Source organism: Lepidochelys kempii, chromosome 2 (genome assembly GCF_965140265.1).
Source record: "Lepidochelys kempii isolate rLepKem1 chromosome 2, rLepKem1.hap2, whole genome shotgun sequence".
Lineage (NCBI taxonomy): Eukaryota > Metazoa > Chordata > Testudines > Cheloniidae > Lepidochelys > Lepidochelys kempii.
Genome location: NC_133257.1, coordinates 159,527,919 through 159,546,159, shown reverse-complemented (window position 1 = coordinate 159,546,159; position 18,241 = coordinate 159,527,919). Strand labels below are relative to the sequence as shown.

The 18,241-nt window shown below is 43.0% G+C and overlaps 1 protein-coding gene across 13 annotated transcripts in view; it reads left to right on the top strand.

Annotated features, from left to right (window-relative positions):
* The window catches only part of LOC140907213 (poly(rC)-binding protein 3-like), a 713,049-nt gene that overhangs the window by 374,582 nt on the left and 320,226 nt on the right, over nucleotides 1–18,241 (top strand). Inside the window, exon 3 of one of the 13 annotated variants that reach the window (XM_073332615.1) lies at nucleotides 16,291–16,341. The exons of 11 other annotated variants lie outside the window; for them this stretch is intronic. The gene's annotated coding sequence lies outside the window, so the exon portion shown is untranslated. Of the gene's footprint in view, nucleotides 1–30; nucleotides 87–16,290; nucleotides 16,342–18,241 lie in introns of those variants that run through there. One more of the 13 variants, XM_073332622.1, reaches the window with a different exon arrangement.

The following is an 18,241-nucleotide window of genomic DNA, read 5'->3' as shown; positions in this document are numbered from 1 at the left end:
GTGCTTACGTTTCTCTCTCCACCAGGTTTACTTTCATCTTCGCTTCTGGTTCTGGCAAACAGCAGAGGAAGAAATGTCATAAAAAGGTAATTGCTGTTGCCTCCTGGTGGCAGGCGTTCAGTGCAGGTACTTGGACTCTTGTGGAAAGTGCCTTGATAAACAGGAGCTGGAAGGCATCCCCTAAAGAAGCTGGGGAATGGGATTGGAGATCCTAAAATCTGATACAGCAAGGAGACAGCCCACTTTCCCCAGCCCCTTAGCTCTAGTATGAGGGGAAGGTGATGGGGTCCTAGCAATAGGCTGCAACTAGATTTGGAGGAGTGGGTGTCTGATGGTAGCCCTTCCCAATTAGGTGAGCACAAGTGAGGAAGGAATGATCATCTGCGCTTAACTGATACAGGAAGTACTGGAAATTGTGTGAGAGAGCCTGTTCTCACAAGATGCGCAACCCAGTTCCAAGCCTATCCTTGGCATACCCAACATACTTATTTAGATGCCTGTTTAAATGGACTTTTGAACCTCTAAACCTTCTTGGATTCAGAGCTCACTAATTGTTGCAAACTGTAATGTAGTTATTTTAATATCAGAAGAAATATAAAAGTCCTTTAACCAAATTCTGCTATAACATTTGTGTAAATCTGGAGTAAATCCATTGTGTTACTTAAATTTATATTGGCATAACTGAGAGAAGAACTTCATTCCCCATCTGGAGACCATGTATGAATTGGCTTGCTTAGCATCTGTAAGATACGCTGCTATAACTCTGAGGAACTTCCATATAAAGAAAGTATATGGCTACATGTCCAAACGTATACAATATATCCAATACGTACAGTATGTAACTGTCTTTCAACTAACAAAAAGTAAAAGGTAAAGCAATTAGCATTATTCAACTCTAGTTTTTCTTGGATATTTAATAGAGTGCTTTATCACTCTGTTTATTTAGATAGTGCACATATGCTCAAAAAACTCAGAGGTGCTTGGGGAATCAAATATGGAAAAGACTTCATTGATTTGCATACTGATAGGAGAAATCAACTTGCTTCTTTTTTCCCTTCAGCTTCTAGCAACTATACTTTTTTCCAGTGGCTATTTTCAACAACAAAAACCATCCCAAAAGTGAGGCAAAATGAGCATTTAAGTGACATTAGTACTGGGTGGTCAGCTCAGCAAATTTCTAGTTAGTACATATGGACACATGCCAAGGGTATGATTTCAGAGCAAAGTGAACTTGGGCACTTACCTTGCATTTAATTTAGGTGTCATTCTGCATTGTGACTGCTTGCACCTGAGCTAGCCTAACCCAGACCTAACTCAGACCTGGGTGCTGCTCACCCAAGTTAACTCTGCAGGAAAGACATACCACAAAATATGTCAAGAAAAGTATATAAATATAGCCTTTAATTATATTGCTCATATAATAATATCAGGAGAGGAGAAACACAATTCACTGAGGAAATGTCAGTTCAAATAAAATGGAATATTTCTGAAGTATCTCATAAAAATACCATACAAGTAATTAAGCAAAGCTAGATGTGACAGAATGACTGACAGATGCCTTCCCAGCATAATCACGGTGATGTCTTCCTGCTGAAGGCATTGTTGCTTCTGTCTAAAGTGTCTGATTTCCTTTCTGAATGTTTGCATTCAAAATGTAATTTTTTTCTGTATTTGAGTCTACTGTACCATATGCAGATATTCAACAAATAAAACATTCCATCACAGGTTGAAGATTACAATACAACAAAAATTGAGTTAAGATTAGATAGTATATCTTGCAGAGTTTATCAGAGTATACATATGGAGTTGGGTCTGATGTGAAAAAAATTTGCTTTCCCATGCAGATTAAAATCATGTTTATTCAGTTTTGTGGAGTATTAGCAAGCTTTATACTTTCTTGCACCATCACCATATTCATTTTGTTGATGCAAACATACTAAAAAGAAAAGGAGTACTTTTGGCACCTTAGAGACTAACCCATTTATTTGAGCATGAGCTTTCGTGAGCTACAGCTCACTTCATCGGATATGAGCTGTAGCTCACGAAAGCTCATGCTCAAATAAATGGGTTAGTCGCTAAGGTGCCACAAGTCCTCCTTTTCTTTTTGCGAATACAGACTAACACGGCTGTTACTCTGAAACATACTAAACACACTCTTATGCAGATCGAACTCAGCTCAAGACTATATTGTTTGCTTTCCCCCCCAGCCAAGTAGCCACTTTACCATCATCTTATTTGAACAGCAAGTTGAACAAATATATTGGATCATATCTATGGCTCTAAGCTTGCTGTGATTAAATTGTGTGTCAAATGCTCCCCATCTTATTTACACTAATAGTCCTAATGAAGTCAAGGCAAGTAGGTTTGGCCCTGTGAAAAATTAATTTGTTGCAGCAAAAATGTCAATAGTCATGGAATTACAGTATAAAGAACAATCCTGAGCCTAATACTTAATTTTTTTTAACTATGTCAGGAGCAACTTTCTCCCTTGGATGCCCTGCACCCATTTTTCCTTCCTCTTTGCACACCTTGACCTGAAATTCAGTTGTAAAAAGGCTTTCCTTACTTGTTTTCCCTCTCAGAAAGCAGCATGAAGTCTTTCAAACCATTATTACATCAAGCAGGGACATGCAGCTTGTCATTTATTAAGAACTCCTGTTTTTTTTACCTTCTTGTCACTTCCTTTCTGAATAAAGATTTTTCTGCACCCAAATCAAAGCAAGCTTGTTTTCATTGCTCATTGCTTCTCTCCCTAAGTACCTGACTACTGTAAAATGAAGTAAATGGGCATATTTCTGAAAGCAAGTGTTGCAGGATTGGGACATCTTTAATAACTGGCTCTACAAGCTCCACTTGGCATGGTGCCTTATGATGTCCAGCAGAGCTTTGGATTTGAACAGGGTTTTTAAAAAATTATCACAGTTGAGAACCTGCAGCCCAGTGGGAACCATTGAAGAGAACCCTTCTTGGATCTCAGCATTAACCAGGTGTGAAGAACAGCAGCTGTGAAGTGGACACCAGAGTGACTGCCCCCGAAGGGATCTAGAAGAATATTCCCCCAGGCAGCATTGGTTACTTTTGATGGCAAAAAATGGTGCTTCACTGTAACAGTATTTTAAATCTATCTACATCTCAATATCTGTTAGGGCAGGTCTGCTCAAAGATCCAGAAATTCTGACAATCATGCTCTCCTTCCTTAAAGGAAATTGGAACCCTTTCGCTGTGCTGTGCTCTGGTGATGCCCTGCCACTTTCCCCCTGTGCAGCTATCGATATGGTAATGAATTCTAAATTCCAAAGCAGCCTCCTATTGCTCAGTGGACTGGGAAGCAAGTTTGTTGTGGTTCTCACGGAACATTGATTAACTTGATATTTCAGCTTTTTTCCTTTGAAATATGTGATTTTGTTATGGTGGTGGTTGCTCCTGTTGAGTTCAAAGAAATACTACCATACTAAAAGAAGCAGGACACACTACCTTCATGAAACTCTTTGTAGTAGCAGTGAGTTCCCTGAGTCTACTTACATTAGTAAGGACTGCTTGTGCAAATAGGTGTGGCAAGATCAGGTACTGGGTAGCCAAAGGCAGTATCTGAATTTCTACTTGGTCCTTCTTGGTTGTGAGGTGGCTTTAGGATCTCCACTCTGCTGCAAAACTTGGGACACATTTGCACTGCAGTGAAGGTGTCACGGTTCCTCCCCCACTCTGAACTCTAGGGTACAGATGTGGGGACCTGCATGAAAAACCTCCTAAGCTTATCTTTACCAGCTTAGGTCAAAACTTCCCCAAGGTACAAAATATTACCCCCGTTATCCTTGGACTGGCCGCTACCACCACCAAACTAATACTGGTTACTGGGGAAGAGCTGTTTGGACGCGTCCTTCCCCCCAAAATACTTCCCAAAACCTTGCACCCCACTTCCTGGACAAGGTTTGGTAAAAAGCCTCACCAATTTGCCTAGGTGACTACAGACCCAGACCCTTGGATCTTAAGAACAATGAACAATCCTCCCAACACTTGCACCCCCCCTTTCCTGGGAAATGTTGGATAAAAAGCCTCACCAATTTGCATAGGTGACCACAGACCCAAACCCTTGGATCTGAGAACAATGAAAAAGCATTCAGTGTTTTACAAGAAGACTTTTAATAAAAAATAGAAGTAAATAGAAATAAAGAAATCCCCCCTGTAAAATCAGGATGGTAGATATCTTACAGGGTAATTAGATTCAAAAACATAGAGAACCCCTCTAGGCAAAACCTTAAGTTACAAAAAAGATACACAGACAGAAATAGTTATTCTATTCAGCACAATTCTTTTCTCAGCCATTTAAAGAAATCATAATCTAACACATACCTAGCTAGATTACTTACTAAAAGTTCTAAGACTCCATTCCTGTTCTGTCCCTGGCCAAGACGACTACAGACAGACCCAGACCCTTTGTTTCTCCCCCTCCTCCCAGCTTTTGAAAGTATCTTGTCTCCTCATTGGTCATTTTGGTCAGGTGCCAGCGAGGTTACCTTTAGCTTCTTAACCCTTTACAGGTGAGAGGAGCTTTCCCCTGGCCAGGAGGGATTTCAAAGGGGTTTACCCTTCCCTTTATATTTATGACAGAAGGTTACAATTGTGATCCAAAAACACTGATTTTATTTCTGGATATTCCATATAAAGTGTTGTTAAGGATACATACTAGTTCAAAATTCCTTGAGGGAAAGTAGCCCTAATATGTCAGACTTTCTACAGGAATTAATGTGTTTAATAATGTAAATGTTAGAGGCCTTATTGATGCTCAGTACTTGAGCATTGTCTAACTAATAATGTATGTTTGCATAGCATAACACTGACAATCACTAATGAAATACCTTGCAACTCATTCATAAAATGAACAGTCAAGAATCACGTATAATGAAAGGGAACAACAGTTAGCAGCAGTTCTTGCTGTATCTAACTTTCTTCTTGGCCTAAAGAGCCTACTGTAGGAAAATAAGCTCCCTATTTTCTCCTTCCATCTGGTGTCTATGTAGAAGAAATAAAGTAAGGACTATTTAAATAAAACACGTAGCTGTGAACACTGCCCTTTCTAGTTGAAGAGTGGTTGTTACCACTTGCATGTGAAATCAGAAATAAAATATGTTGACTGAAATCCTTTTTATATTCACAGACAAAAAATGAAACCCTTTGATAATAGAGTTGGATTTGAGAACTTATTGCCCTTTAAAGCAAACATAAAAAAATTTAAATCCTGGATGTTCAGGGAAATCATAGGTAAGATCCCAGAACCAATCTTAACTCTTCCCTTGTCTCCCCTCCCAGATTTCACTTATGGGACAGAGACTGTGGCCATTTGCCACAGGAAATCCTGAGTAGGTGAATTCTATTTCATTATATGGTAATATAATCTGCACTCTGCCCATCACACTAGGTTGAGAACAAAATGTTTAGTGGCGGGTCTGTATTGTGTATAGGGCAGATTTCATGGCAGATGGAGGAAAACTTTGATAGTTGCCAATATGTAAAATAGTCATCATCAGTTTACCTGGGGGAAGGGCATGAAGTTTTGGAAGCTGACTGAGCCCATGAGTTTTCACAGACAGAATCATATGGTTGATCCTTCTTAGGAAAATGGGGAGGAAAGAACTGGCTTCCCTTTGGTGAAGGTGATTCTTGGTTCCTGCACTAAAAACTAGATCCAGTAGTGTGGCCAGTTTCATGGATCACTGTGATGATTGCAAGGGCTAGTCCCAAAGTTTTCATGGTAAACATGAGATTCTGGCCCAGTTTACTGCACGGGTTTGTGACATTGCACCCCATACTGCTTTATAGAAATATGCTTATGAGTGTAAATATGACATAACTGGAATATGTTTTATGCTAGATATGCCATGCAACATATCTTCGCAAAGGTTATATTCTACTGAATGTATTCATCCTATTTGTATGCATGTATCATTTTTATATCCGAAGTTATGAGCGTTGGCTCTATGCTTGTATTTAAAGTTTGCTGTAGAAAGCACATAAGACAGATTTGGTCAACATAGTGTGAAGGGGTTATTCAAGTAACTGGGAGTACTTAGCTAACAATGGACCTTGAGAGACACCAATCCACATCTGAGCTTTCCTGGGATCATTCAAACTAACATGTAAACAATGGCATCGGCCTGTAAAGAACTGAGTCATGCATGGACGTATAACTTGCCCATGTGACTCCAAAACTACATCTTGTAGCCGTGATTCTGCACAGGAGAACACAAGGGTTTCCACCCACAAGAGAGACACTGTATAAGGCCCTAGGAAACCCTTCCATTTTGTCTTCAGCTGGCTCAAGAGATAGCCTCTCCACCCCAAAGAGATGCCTGAAAGAAACTGAAACAAAGGACAATAACTACGGGGGTGTGGGTGATTGCTGGACCCAGACAAGGAGGAAGTCTAGTCTGTAAAAGAAGCTTATTGGAACATCTCTGAGGGTGAGATTTACCTGCATTTAGTTTCTTACTGTATTAAGCTTAGACTTTTGTGTTTTTGTTTTATTTTGCATGGTAATTTACTTTGTTCTGTTATTACTTGGAACCAACTTAAATCCTACTTTTTATATTTAATAAAATCACTTTTTACTTATTAATTAACCCAGAGCAAGTAGTAATACCTGGGGGAGAAAACAGCATATCTCTCTATCAGTGTTATAGAAGGTGAGCAATTTATGAGTTTACCCTGTATAAGCTTTATTTGGGGTTTGGATCCCATTGGAAACTGGGTATCTGGTTGTTGGAGACAGAAGCACTTCTTAAGCTGTTTTCAGTTAAGCCTGCAGCTTTTGGGGAATGTGGTTCAGACCTGGGCCTGTGTTTGTAGCAGGCTAGTGTGTCTGGCACAACCAGGCAGGGTACTGAAGTCTCAAGCTGCCAGGGAAAAAGGGCTTGGAGGTAGTCTCAGCACATCAGATGGCAGTCCCAAGGGGGTTTCTGTGACCCAACCCGTCACAGGGTTGTCTTTGTGGGTGTTGGGAGTTTGAGAATTTCTAGTAGCAGAAGACTAGCTCAATCAAGTCTTACAGGAAGCTTTCTATGGCATCAAGAGGCCATAGGGGTTGCATGTCTCTTGCATCTGAGAGATTTATTTTTCCACATCTTTACCTGTTTCTTCGCCTCCCTTGACAATTCTTGATGCATGGGGAGCTGAATGATATTACAGTGTAAGGTGAGCAACTCAGGTTGGTGGAATTCTGCAGAGGAATGGCTGAGAGCAGGTCATGGATGGTGATAGTTTTGTTTGATCTCGCATTCACCAACAGAATTTTGAATTTGGTGCCGTTTGGTTTCTGGTCTGGGGCTGTTAGTGGCTGATGGTGCAGGGAATAGGAATTAGATTTTTTCTAGTTGTTCCGGATTTATTTCTTGTTGCAGTGTGGTGATTTGAGTAGTATGGGCCAGCTCGTGGAGAGAGTTACTTGTGTTTGGTGGGTCTTTGTCTCTCTCACAATTATGGTAGACTTGCTAGGCCAGTTTGCATGACCTATTGGTAGGATGACCTGGAAACGGGTGCAGCTAGTACGGAGGGAGAAGGATGGGCAAAGTAAGGTAATCTCTGGTCTAGAGATGCCAAAGTTCTCAGGTGATGCACCCAATAAATCCTATCACAGTATCTCACTGGGTGTGTTTAGACCCGACGCTGCTACAGAGAGAGAGAGAGAGAGCTGCTACTTCCCACCTGTGGCTAAATATTTGATCAGGAACTGCTGGGATAAAAGGCTGCTGCTCATACAATGGGTTCCTGCTGCTGCTGGGGAGCCTCTAGAGCAGTGGCTCTCAAAGCCGGTCTGCTGCTTGTTCAGGGAAAGCCCCTGGTGAGCCGGACTGGTTTGTTTACCTGCCGCGTCTGCAGGTTCGGCCAATTGCAGCTCCCACTGGTTACGGTTCGCTGCTCCAGGCCAATGAGGGCTGCGGGAAGCGGCGTGGGCCAAGGGACGTGCTGGCCGCCCTTCCCGCAGCCCCCATTGGCCTGGCGCGGCAAACCGTAACCAGTGGAAGCTGCAATTGGCCGAACCTGCGGAGCGGCAGGTAAACAAACCAGTCCGGCTCACCAGGGGCTTTCCCTGAACAAGCGGCGGACCGACTTTGAGAACCACTGCTATAGAGGACTTTGCACTGCTTGCTATCTGGAGGGATGCAGTGCAAGGAGCCGGGACCTCCCAAGGACAAAACATTGGGACAAGCTGTTCTTTCAGAGGGGCCTGGAGGCAGATGGAGGTAGGAAGTGGCCCAGGGAAGCAGCAGGAAGCAGATCTTCGTTTACTACAGGGTCCTGGGCTGGAACCCAGAGGTGAGGGAGCACCTGAGTTCCTCTCCTTGATTCCAAGAAAGGGGAAATAAAGCCCTCCTGACACAAGTGAGCAAGGACTGTTGAGCCCAGAGTGGAGCTGAAGACCAGACATAAGGTCACTGGATTCTTTATTACCTCAGAAAGGATGGAATTTTAAACAACCTGGCTGGAGGGCTGATTGGGGAGAACGGTCGAACCACCACAGAATTGGAGTGGCTGTTGACAGTGGGTACTGGAGTTGAAAAGGCTACTACACTATGCCCCGCCATGAGGTGGCGCATTGACTGGTGAGTGACCCTTCTACAGATACTCAAAAGGCAGAAGAATACCAGTAACAGGACATGTCTTTGAGCTATAGTTTCAACCCAGTCCTGCATTTTTAATGTGTGTGTCACTGCCATTGAATTTGAATGGAGTTTTGCATGTGTAAAACATGCCTGGGGACTGCAGGGTGGAAGATGCCTGGCATAAATGCAAATGCTTAGTGCCTTTAGTGTGTTCCACTTTCAAAGCTTAAGCGGCTACTTCTCTGGGCCACTGTCTTCTGCGATGCTGAGCCATTTAAACTATTGAAGTCCCAATGTTAAAAAATTAAGTAATAATAAAATACCTTTTAACTTAATGAAGAGAGTGAGGAGCTTTGCCAGAGAAGAGCTGCTTGTTCATAAACGTTGCTGAAACCTAATTTTGTTTCAAGTGTTTATGAAGGATTTTACAGTTTCTCTTTTAAAAATAAATGTCAGTGATTATGGAAGGTGGTAGATTGATAGGCCTGAATAGAGCATGTCTCTATCGACAGAATATATTCAGGAGAGGCAGACTTCAACCCTAACCCAGAGGGACCACAGCTGAAGGTGACGGCATTAAAAGGTGAAGGCACTCTGCTTGGGCTGCCTAAAGGATGCCAAGTAGTGTCCATTGGATGGAGTTTATTGTATGTGGACAACTGTCTACCTGAAACTGGCATGCGATTACCTGTTCATTTCACACACACTGTGAAATGGTAACCACTGTTGGCTACTATCAATCTGGCAAAAATGGGTATAAAAATAAAATCCCAACACACCCAGTCTGGCATGGGCAACTGGGCTAAGAAAAGATAACAATAAACTCGTGGTGATGGTAGTTCTACTCTGAAAAGTGTCAATGGCATCCTGTTTAGCAGATCTGCTCTTTGTGTATATTCAAAGTCACGCGTACAGCCTTTCGTGACAAAAAATCAGGGTTTGGGGTTTTTACTAATTTTTACCCCATTAGCCCTGCAGCGTCAACATAGTTGAGAGAATTAGTTGGACTCTATTTTTTTTGATTGTGCATCATCAATGGAACTGTTCACTAAATTAGAATTAGAGAGCTGGTTGTGCTTTTAGAAACTCACATAGGGAAATAGAATTGCAAGATGTCACTGAGATATAATTTGACCTTTATGACTGGTAATGATGCACAAGATGGAAAGAGAGCAGCTTGATTTTCAGATCCCTGGTTGTTTTTTTGCTGCAAAGGCAGTTTGAAAAAACATCTTTTTTTACCACCAAGCTGAATATGTTTGCTCTGGAAACCAGTGAGATAATGAACATAAAGCTTCAAAAAGCTATTTTTGTGGAGTCACTTTTCAGAGTACTAAACCTACCCATCGTTTAACCACAACCTTAGACTTTTTTGTACTTTGGCTTGCTATTAGCTTACTCCAAAATAGCAAAAGAATTCCTCTTTCACAGAAAATGGCTATGCTATTTTGTTTACAATAATGCCAGTAATAAAACTAAGATATTTCACAGTCTTACATTTAGGTGGACAGCAGAGCAAAAAACCTCTTCATGTGTTGAAACACAGCAAATTCTTTACAGTTTTCTTTCAGATTCCTTATAAGTACAACTCTAATAAAACATTTATTAAATGGTTTAATGGAAGGTTTATTTTTAGAGAGAGGCTTAAGCCAGCTACCAGCTTTAAATGCAGGTTTTGATTTCACTTATACTCAGAGATGTGGGGTTGTTTTGATCTGGGACTTTGAGTTATGCTCATTTCCAAATTATGGATAGATGTGACACATTTTATAATGGTTAATAATCAAGAAAGAGGGTTTTTATCATGTCCAGTTTCAAGCCTACAAACTTGTAGTCAAGTAATGCAAACCTATTTTTTTATTATTGGAAACTACTATGGCTATCTCTACAGTGCATTTAGACACCTGCAGGTGGCCAGTGCCAGCTGACTCAGGCTCATAGTTCAGGCTAAGGGACAGTTTAATTGTGGTGTAGATATCTGGGCTTGGGCTGGAGCCCAAGTTCCAGGATCCTGCAAGGTTGGAGGGTCCCAGAGCTCAGGTTGCAGCCTGAGTCTCAACATCTACACTACAGTTAAACAATTCCTTATTCTGAGAACCTGTGAGCCCAAGTCAGCTGGCATTGGCCAGCGACAGGTGTCTAATTGCAATGCAGATATACCTTATCTTTTAGGTACTTTTATCAGCCCCATTGCTATAGTATCTGAGTGGCTCATAATCTTTCATAGAATCATAGAATATCAGGGTTGGAAGGGACCTCAGGAGGTCATCTAGTCCAACCCCCTGCTCAAAGCAGGACCAATCCCCAATTAAATCATCTCAGCCAGCGCTTTCTCAAGCCTGACCTTAAAGACTTCTAAGGAAGGAGATTCTACCACCTCCCTAGGTAATGCATTCCAGTGTTTCACCACTCTCCTAGTGAAAAAGTTTTTCCTAATATCCAACCTAAACCTCCCCCACTGCAACTTGAGACGATTACTCCTTGTCCTGTCCTCTTCTACCACTGAGAATAGTCTAGAACCATCCTCTCTGGAACCACCTCTCAGGTAGTTGAAAGCAGCTATCAAATCCCCCCTCATTCTTCTCTTCTGCAGACTAAACAATCCCAGTTCCCTCAGCCTCTCCTCATAAGTCATGTGTTCCAGACCCCTAATCATTTTTGTTGCCCTTCGCTGGACTCTCTCCAATTTATCCACATCCTTCTTGTAGTGTGGGGCCCAAAACTGGACATGGTACTCCAGATGAGGCCTCATCAATGTTGAATAGAGGGGGATGATCACGTCCCTCAATCTGCTCGCTATGCCCCTACTTATACATCCCAAAATGCGATTGGCCTTCTTGGCAACAAGGGCACACTGTCACTTATATCCAGCTTCTCATCCACTATAACTCCAGGTCGTTTTCTGAAGAACTGCTGCCTAGCCATTTGGTCCCTGGTCTGTAGCAGTGCATGGGATTCTTCTGTCCGAAGTGCAGGACTCTGCACTTGTCCTTGCTGAACCTCATCAGATTTCTTTTGGCCCAATCCTCTAATTTGTCTAGGTCTGTCTGTATCCTAGCCCTACCCTCCAGCATATCTATCACTCCTCCCAGTTTAGTGTCATCTGCAAACTTGCTGAGGGTGCCATCCATGCCATCCTCCAGATCATTTATGAAGATACTGAACGAAACCGGCCCCAGGACAGACCCTTGAAGCACTCCGCTTGATACTGGCTGCCAACTAGACATGGAGCCATTGATCACTACCCGTTGAGCCCGACAATCTAGCCAACTTTCTACCCACCTTATAGTGCATTCATCCAGCCCATACTTCTTTAACTTGCTGACAAGAATACTGTGGGAGACAGTGTCAAAAGCTTTGCTAAAGTCAAGAAACAATACATCCACTGCTTTTCCTTCATCCACAGAACCAGTAATCTCATCATAGAAGGCGATTAGATTAGTCAGGTATGACCTTCCCTTGGTGAATACATGCTGACTGTTCCTGATCACTTTCCTCTCATGTAAGTGCTTCTTTGAGGACCTGCTCCATGACTTTTCCGGGGACTGAGGTGAGGCTGACTGGCCTGTAGTTCCCAGGATCCTCCTTCTTCCCTTTTTTAAAGATTGGCACTACATTAGCCTTTTTCCAGTCATCTGGGACTTCCCCCGTTCGCCACGAGTTTTCAAAGATAATGGCCAATGGCTCTGCCATCACAGCTGCCAATTCCTTTAGCACTCTCGGATGCAACTCGTCCGGCCCCATGGACTTGTGCACGTCCAGCTTTTCTAAATAGTCCCTAACCACCTCTTTCTCCACAGAGAGCTAGCTATCTACTCCCCATGCTGTGATGCCCAGCGCAGCAGTCTGGGAGCTGTCCTTGTTAGTGAAGACAGAGGCAAAAAAAGCATTGAGTACATTAGCTTTTTCCACATCCTCTGTCACTAGGTTGCCTCCCTCATTCGGTAAGGGGCCCACACTTTCCTTGGCTTTCTTCTTGTTGCCAACATACCTGAAGAAACCCTTCTTGTTACTCTTGACATCCCTTGCTAGCTGCAGCTCCAGGTGTGATTTGGCCCTCCTGATTTCATTCTTACATGCCCGAGCAATATTTTTATACTCTTCCCTGGTCATATGTCCAACCTTCCACTTCTTGCAAGCTTCTTTTTTATGTTTAAGATCCGCTAGGATTCCACCGTTAAGCCAAGCTGGTCGCCTGCCATATTTACTATTCTTTCGACTCATCGGGATGGTTTGTCCCTGTAACCTCAACAGGGATTCCTTGAAATACAGCCAGCTCTCCTGAACTCCTTTCCCCTTCATGATAGTCCCACAGGGGATCCTACCCATCCGTTCCCTGAGGGAGTCGAAGTCTGCTTTCCTGAAGTCCAGGGTCCGTATCCTGCTGCTTACCTTTCTTCCCTGCGTCAGGATCCTGAACTCAACCAACTCATGGTCACTGCCTCCCAAATTCCCATCCACTTTTGCTTCCCCCACTAATTCTTCCCAGTTTGTGAGCAGCAGGTCAAGAAAAGCTCCCCCCCCCCCAAGTTGGCTCCTCTAGCACTTGCACCAGGAAATTGTCCCCTACGTTTTCCAAAAACTTCCTGGATTGTCTATGCACCGCTGTATTGCTCTCCCAGCAGATATCAGGAAAATTAAAGTCACCCATGAGAACCAGGGCGTGCGATCTAGTAGCTTCTGCAAGTTGCTGGAAGAAAGCCTCATCCACCTCATCCCCCTGGTCCAGTGGTCTATAGCAGACTCCCACCACTACATCACTCTTGTTGCTCACACTTCTAAACTTAATCCAGAGACACTCAGGTTTTTCTGCAGTTTCGTACCGGAGCTCTGAGCAGTCATACTGCTCCCTTACATACAGTGCTACTCCCCCATCTTTTCTGCCCTGCCTGTCCTTCCTGAACAGTTTATAACCATCCATGACAGTACTCCAGTCATGTGAGTTATCCCACCAAATCTCTGTTATTTCAATCACGTCATAATTCCTTGACATCACCAGGACCTCCAGTTCTCCCTGCTTGTTTCCAAGGCTTTGTGCATTTGTATATAAGCACTTGAGATAACCTGCTGATCGCCCCTCATTCTCAGTATGAGGCAGGAGCCCTCCCCTCACAGATGTTCCTGCCTGTGGTTCCTCCCGGTATCCTGCTTTCCCACTTACCTCCCACTTAACCTAGTTAAAAGCCCTCCTCACTAGGTTAGCCAGCCTGCTCGCAAAGATGCTCTTCCCTCTCTTCGTAAGGTGGAGCCCGTCTCTGCCCAGCACTCCTTCTTCATGGAACACCATCCCATGGTCAAAGAATCCAAAGCCTTCTCTCCGACACCACCTGCGTAGCCATTCATTGACATTCATGCGACGGTCCCTACCCAGGCCTTGTCCTTCCACGGGGAGGATGGACGAGAACACCACTTGCGCCTCAAACTCCTTTATCCTTCTTCCCAGAGCCACGTAGTCTGCAGTGACCCGCTCAAGGTCATTCTTGGCAGTATCATTGGTGCCCATGTGGAGAAGCAGGAAGGGGTAGCGATCCGAGGGCTTGATGAGTCTCGCAGTCTCTCCGTCACATCGCGAATCTTAGCCCCTGGCAAGCAGCAGACTTCTCGGTTTTGCTGGTCAGGGTGGCAGATAGATGACTCAGTCCCCCGGAGGAGAGAGTCCCCGACCACCACCACCCGCCTCCTTCTCTTGGGAGTGGTGGTCGTGGAACCCCCAACCTCAGGACAGTGCATTTCATGCCTTCCAACCAGCGGAGTCTCCTCCTGCTTTCTCCCCCCAGACGTATCATCTGGTCCACTCTCCGCAATGGTACCTGTGGAGAGAACATGAAAGTGGTTAGTTACCTGTGTCCGTGTTGCTGGAACCTGGACATTCCCCCTTCTTCTTCTGGAGGTCACATGTTGCCAAGCTTCTTCACTGGCCTCTTGGCTCCACTGTGCAACCTGCTCTACATCATTAGAGCTTTGTGCCCGTAGAAGCATATCCTGACTTTTGTCCAGAAAATCCTCAGATTCTTGTATGCAACGCAGGGTCGTTATCTGTTGCTCCAGACCTTCAATCTTCTCTTCCAATATGGAGACCAGCTTGCACTTTGTACAGACAAAGTCGCTTCTGTCCTGTGGAAGAAAGACAAACATGGCACATCCAGTGCAGGTCACAACAGCTGAACTCCCCCCCCCCTTCCATATCACTCATTAATGCATTTATCCTCACAATGCCCCTGTGGGCTAGGGATGTGATGATATCCTTGTTTTACAGATGGGAATTCAGGCACAGAGGGCCAGATTTTAAAAAATATTTAGGTGCTTAACGCTGCAAATAGGCACCTAGTGGGATTTTCAAAAGCAGCTAAGCAATTTTTGAAAATCTGACTAGATATCTACCTGCATCTGTTCGTGCCTAAGTAGCTGTGAAAATATTGACCACAGTGACAAACTCATGGCCACAAAGGAAATCTATGGTGGAGCAGGAACTTAATACAGGTCTCCCAAGTGCTAGACTAGTTCCCTAATCGCTAGCCCAGTCTTTCTCTTCACAGTACACAGATAGACAAAAGAGAATTCTTTCCAGCTACCATATATACGTTTGGGTGAATATCCTCATGCCACTCTCAAAGGTTTTAAACTGTGACCAAAAGGGCTGAATGATAAAGCTCCCTCCAAACCACATCAGCAGCCCTGTGTGTGTTGGCCAGAGATTGGTCTAGACTGCATGATGAGGTGGGGCTGCCACTCCCAGGAAGAGTGAGCTGAACTCAAGACCCCTGCCTGAAAGAGCATGATGGAGTCACTGCCTAGCCCGGCTGACTTCTACATTTGTTATGACATAAATAAATGTATATTTACTTTATTGCCATTTTTAAGGTAGTAAAGAAATAGATTTCTTCACCCCACAAAAGCCCTCCAGCAGTTTTACTCTTTGTTGGTGTGTGTGTGTGTGTGGGTGTGTGTGTGTGTGTTGTATTTTCTCTACCCTCTTTCAGGTTTGGAGTGAATCAAACATTTAAAAGAGAATATTTCAATTGGAAAAAAAAACATGTATGATCTTTCATTTAAAAAGCTGTTTTGAGGGCTTAGTAATTATAATGTAATCTCCTTGCCCAGCCAGTCACAATCTCTGCTCCCCATACCCTGTTCCCAGTCCCAGTCTCCTTGCCCAATTATTCTTAGTCTCCTCCCCTGCTGGCTCTCAATGCCCAAACTGCTAATAGAGAAGCAAAAGTCCAAGCAATGGAGACACTTTTTGATAGATAAATACAGGGATACAAAGCTTGGACTGAAGATACGTGACAGCTTGCTTTACACTCTTTTCTTATTTACGCTGGTGACAAGCGTATTAATGGGTTATAGGTTTGTGAAGGTTTTCATCATTGAAATCTTCCTAGTTTGCCAATTACCTCAATAATTCTTTAGGGGATCACTATTCTGAGATACAGAGGGAGATAGAGAAATAAGTTTACTAGATATAGCTACAATTAGTATTAGCATTAATTACCACTACCAAATAGAAGATTTATTTTTAAAACAGATGTTACAACAAAAGGCCAGATTGTGCTCTGCTACTGCAGCTTAAAGCCCATGGGGTCATCTCTGGATTTACACTGAGAAAATGAGAGTAGAATTTGGACCCAGTAATTTTAGCTTACTGTATAATTGGGGCACAGTTTTACCAATCGTCTTTTCTTTATTACACCAGTGATCCCACTGACTTCAAGGTGATTACTCTCCTGGGAGTTCGCTACATGATGTGAGTAAAGTCAAATCCAGTTTGCTGCAAAGATAACAGTACAGATTTTGGGCAAAGCAGCATGAAAGCTTTGGAAGGATCACCCCTACCATGGGGGGGCGCTTTGGTGCAATAGAGTCAGTGTAACAATTGGTGCAGCACAGCAGAGGGGATGTTGGGGGGAAAAATGGAGTATGGCCAGCGCTTCCCTGTCACCTCTTGGTCCCTGGTATTGATCTCAACCTCTTAAATGATTGGCATCCAGTGCCAGATAGAGAAACCTTCAGGCTACTTTAACTTAGCCTGGGAGACCAGAGTAGAGCACATGGAGCCCAGGAACCAGACACCACAAAGGTGGCATAAATTGAAGTTTTTATGGACACACAAATCTTGGCCCCAGATGGTTCTGTGTAACTCCACTGTAGTCAATAGAGCCATGCCAGGATTAAATGTGGTCCATTGCTTATTTTACAACTATTGATGTCAAATTCTGACAGTCACTTTACTGCTCTTGGATGCGGACTGAATACGTTGTTCAGCCAGTCATATGAAAGATTTCCATCTAGTCAGCTATATTGAGCAATTTTCATGTGACAAAGCTTTTATTATTTTGTGCTGGTATTGTTAAACTTTACTGTGATAAAGTACATGAAAAGAAAATCCAATGATCTATATAAGTCTACAGTATATATGCAGGTTTCAGAGTAACAGCCGTGTTAGTCTGTATTCGCAAAAAGAAAAGGAGTACTTGTGGCACCTTAGAGACTAACCAATTTATTTGAGCATAACCTTTCGTGAGCTACAGCTCACTTCATCGGATGCATACTGTGGAAAGTGTAGAAGATCTTTTTATACACACAAAGCATGAAAAAATGGGTGTTTACCACTACAAAAGGTTTTCTCTCCCCCCACAAACCCACTCTCCTGTTGGTAATAGCTTATCTAAAGTGATCACTCTCCTTACAATGTGTATGATAATCAAGGTGGGCGAAAGGGGGGAGAAAACCTGGATTTGTGCTGGAAATGGCCCAACTTGATTATCATACACATTGTAAGGAGAGTGATCACTTTAGATAAGGTATTAGCAGCAGGAGAGTGGGGGTGGGGGGAGAGAAAACCTTTTGTAGTGGTAAACACCCATTTTTTTCATGCTTTGTGTGTATAAAAAGATCTTCTACACTTTCCACAGTATACATCCGATGAAATGAGCTGTAGCTCACGAAAGCTCATGCTCAAATAAATTGGTTAGTCTCTAAGGTGCCACAAGTACTCCTTTTATTTTTGTGTATATATGCAGTGAGATACTAGTTTGTTGCCTGGATATAGCTATTACAGTAAAATGTACAAGAGACTCTTTCAATCTTTAGTACATATTTATCATGTAAATTAAATGATAAGGAAAAGACAACATCTTAGTGGGCTGTAGAAAGTAAAGGTTTGAAATGTATTTGAAATCACTACTGAAATTCTTTTTTTATACAGTTCAGAAAGTGAACAAGCTTTGCTTCTTTATAAAATGCAGTATATACAGCAGTAAATCTCAAATTCATAGCACATTCTTCTTGTGGTCTTTGCCACTAAAAACCGTTTCTGCATGTATGGACACTACCGCAAACACACCTTCAGTTCACTAGCATAAGCTTTGTCATTGAAATACCACCAGGTATTGAGATCAAAATAGAATGGATATTTTTTCAGGGAATGGTATTGGTGGGAAAAGTCTTCCGAAGGGCTTGTCTACAGTGCCCCACAATATAGGTAGCAGGATTCCATTAATGCAGACAAGGAATCTCAGTTTGTGCCAGCAGCATTCACACAGGTTTTACAGCGTAGTACTTCGGGCACTGCAGTTCACAACCTCAGAGTCCAAACTGCGGGGCTGAGTAGATATAGCCTTAGTGTCATCCTAACTCTGGTAGCT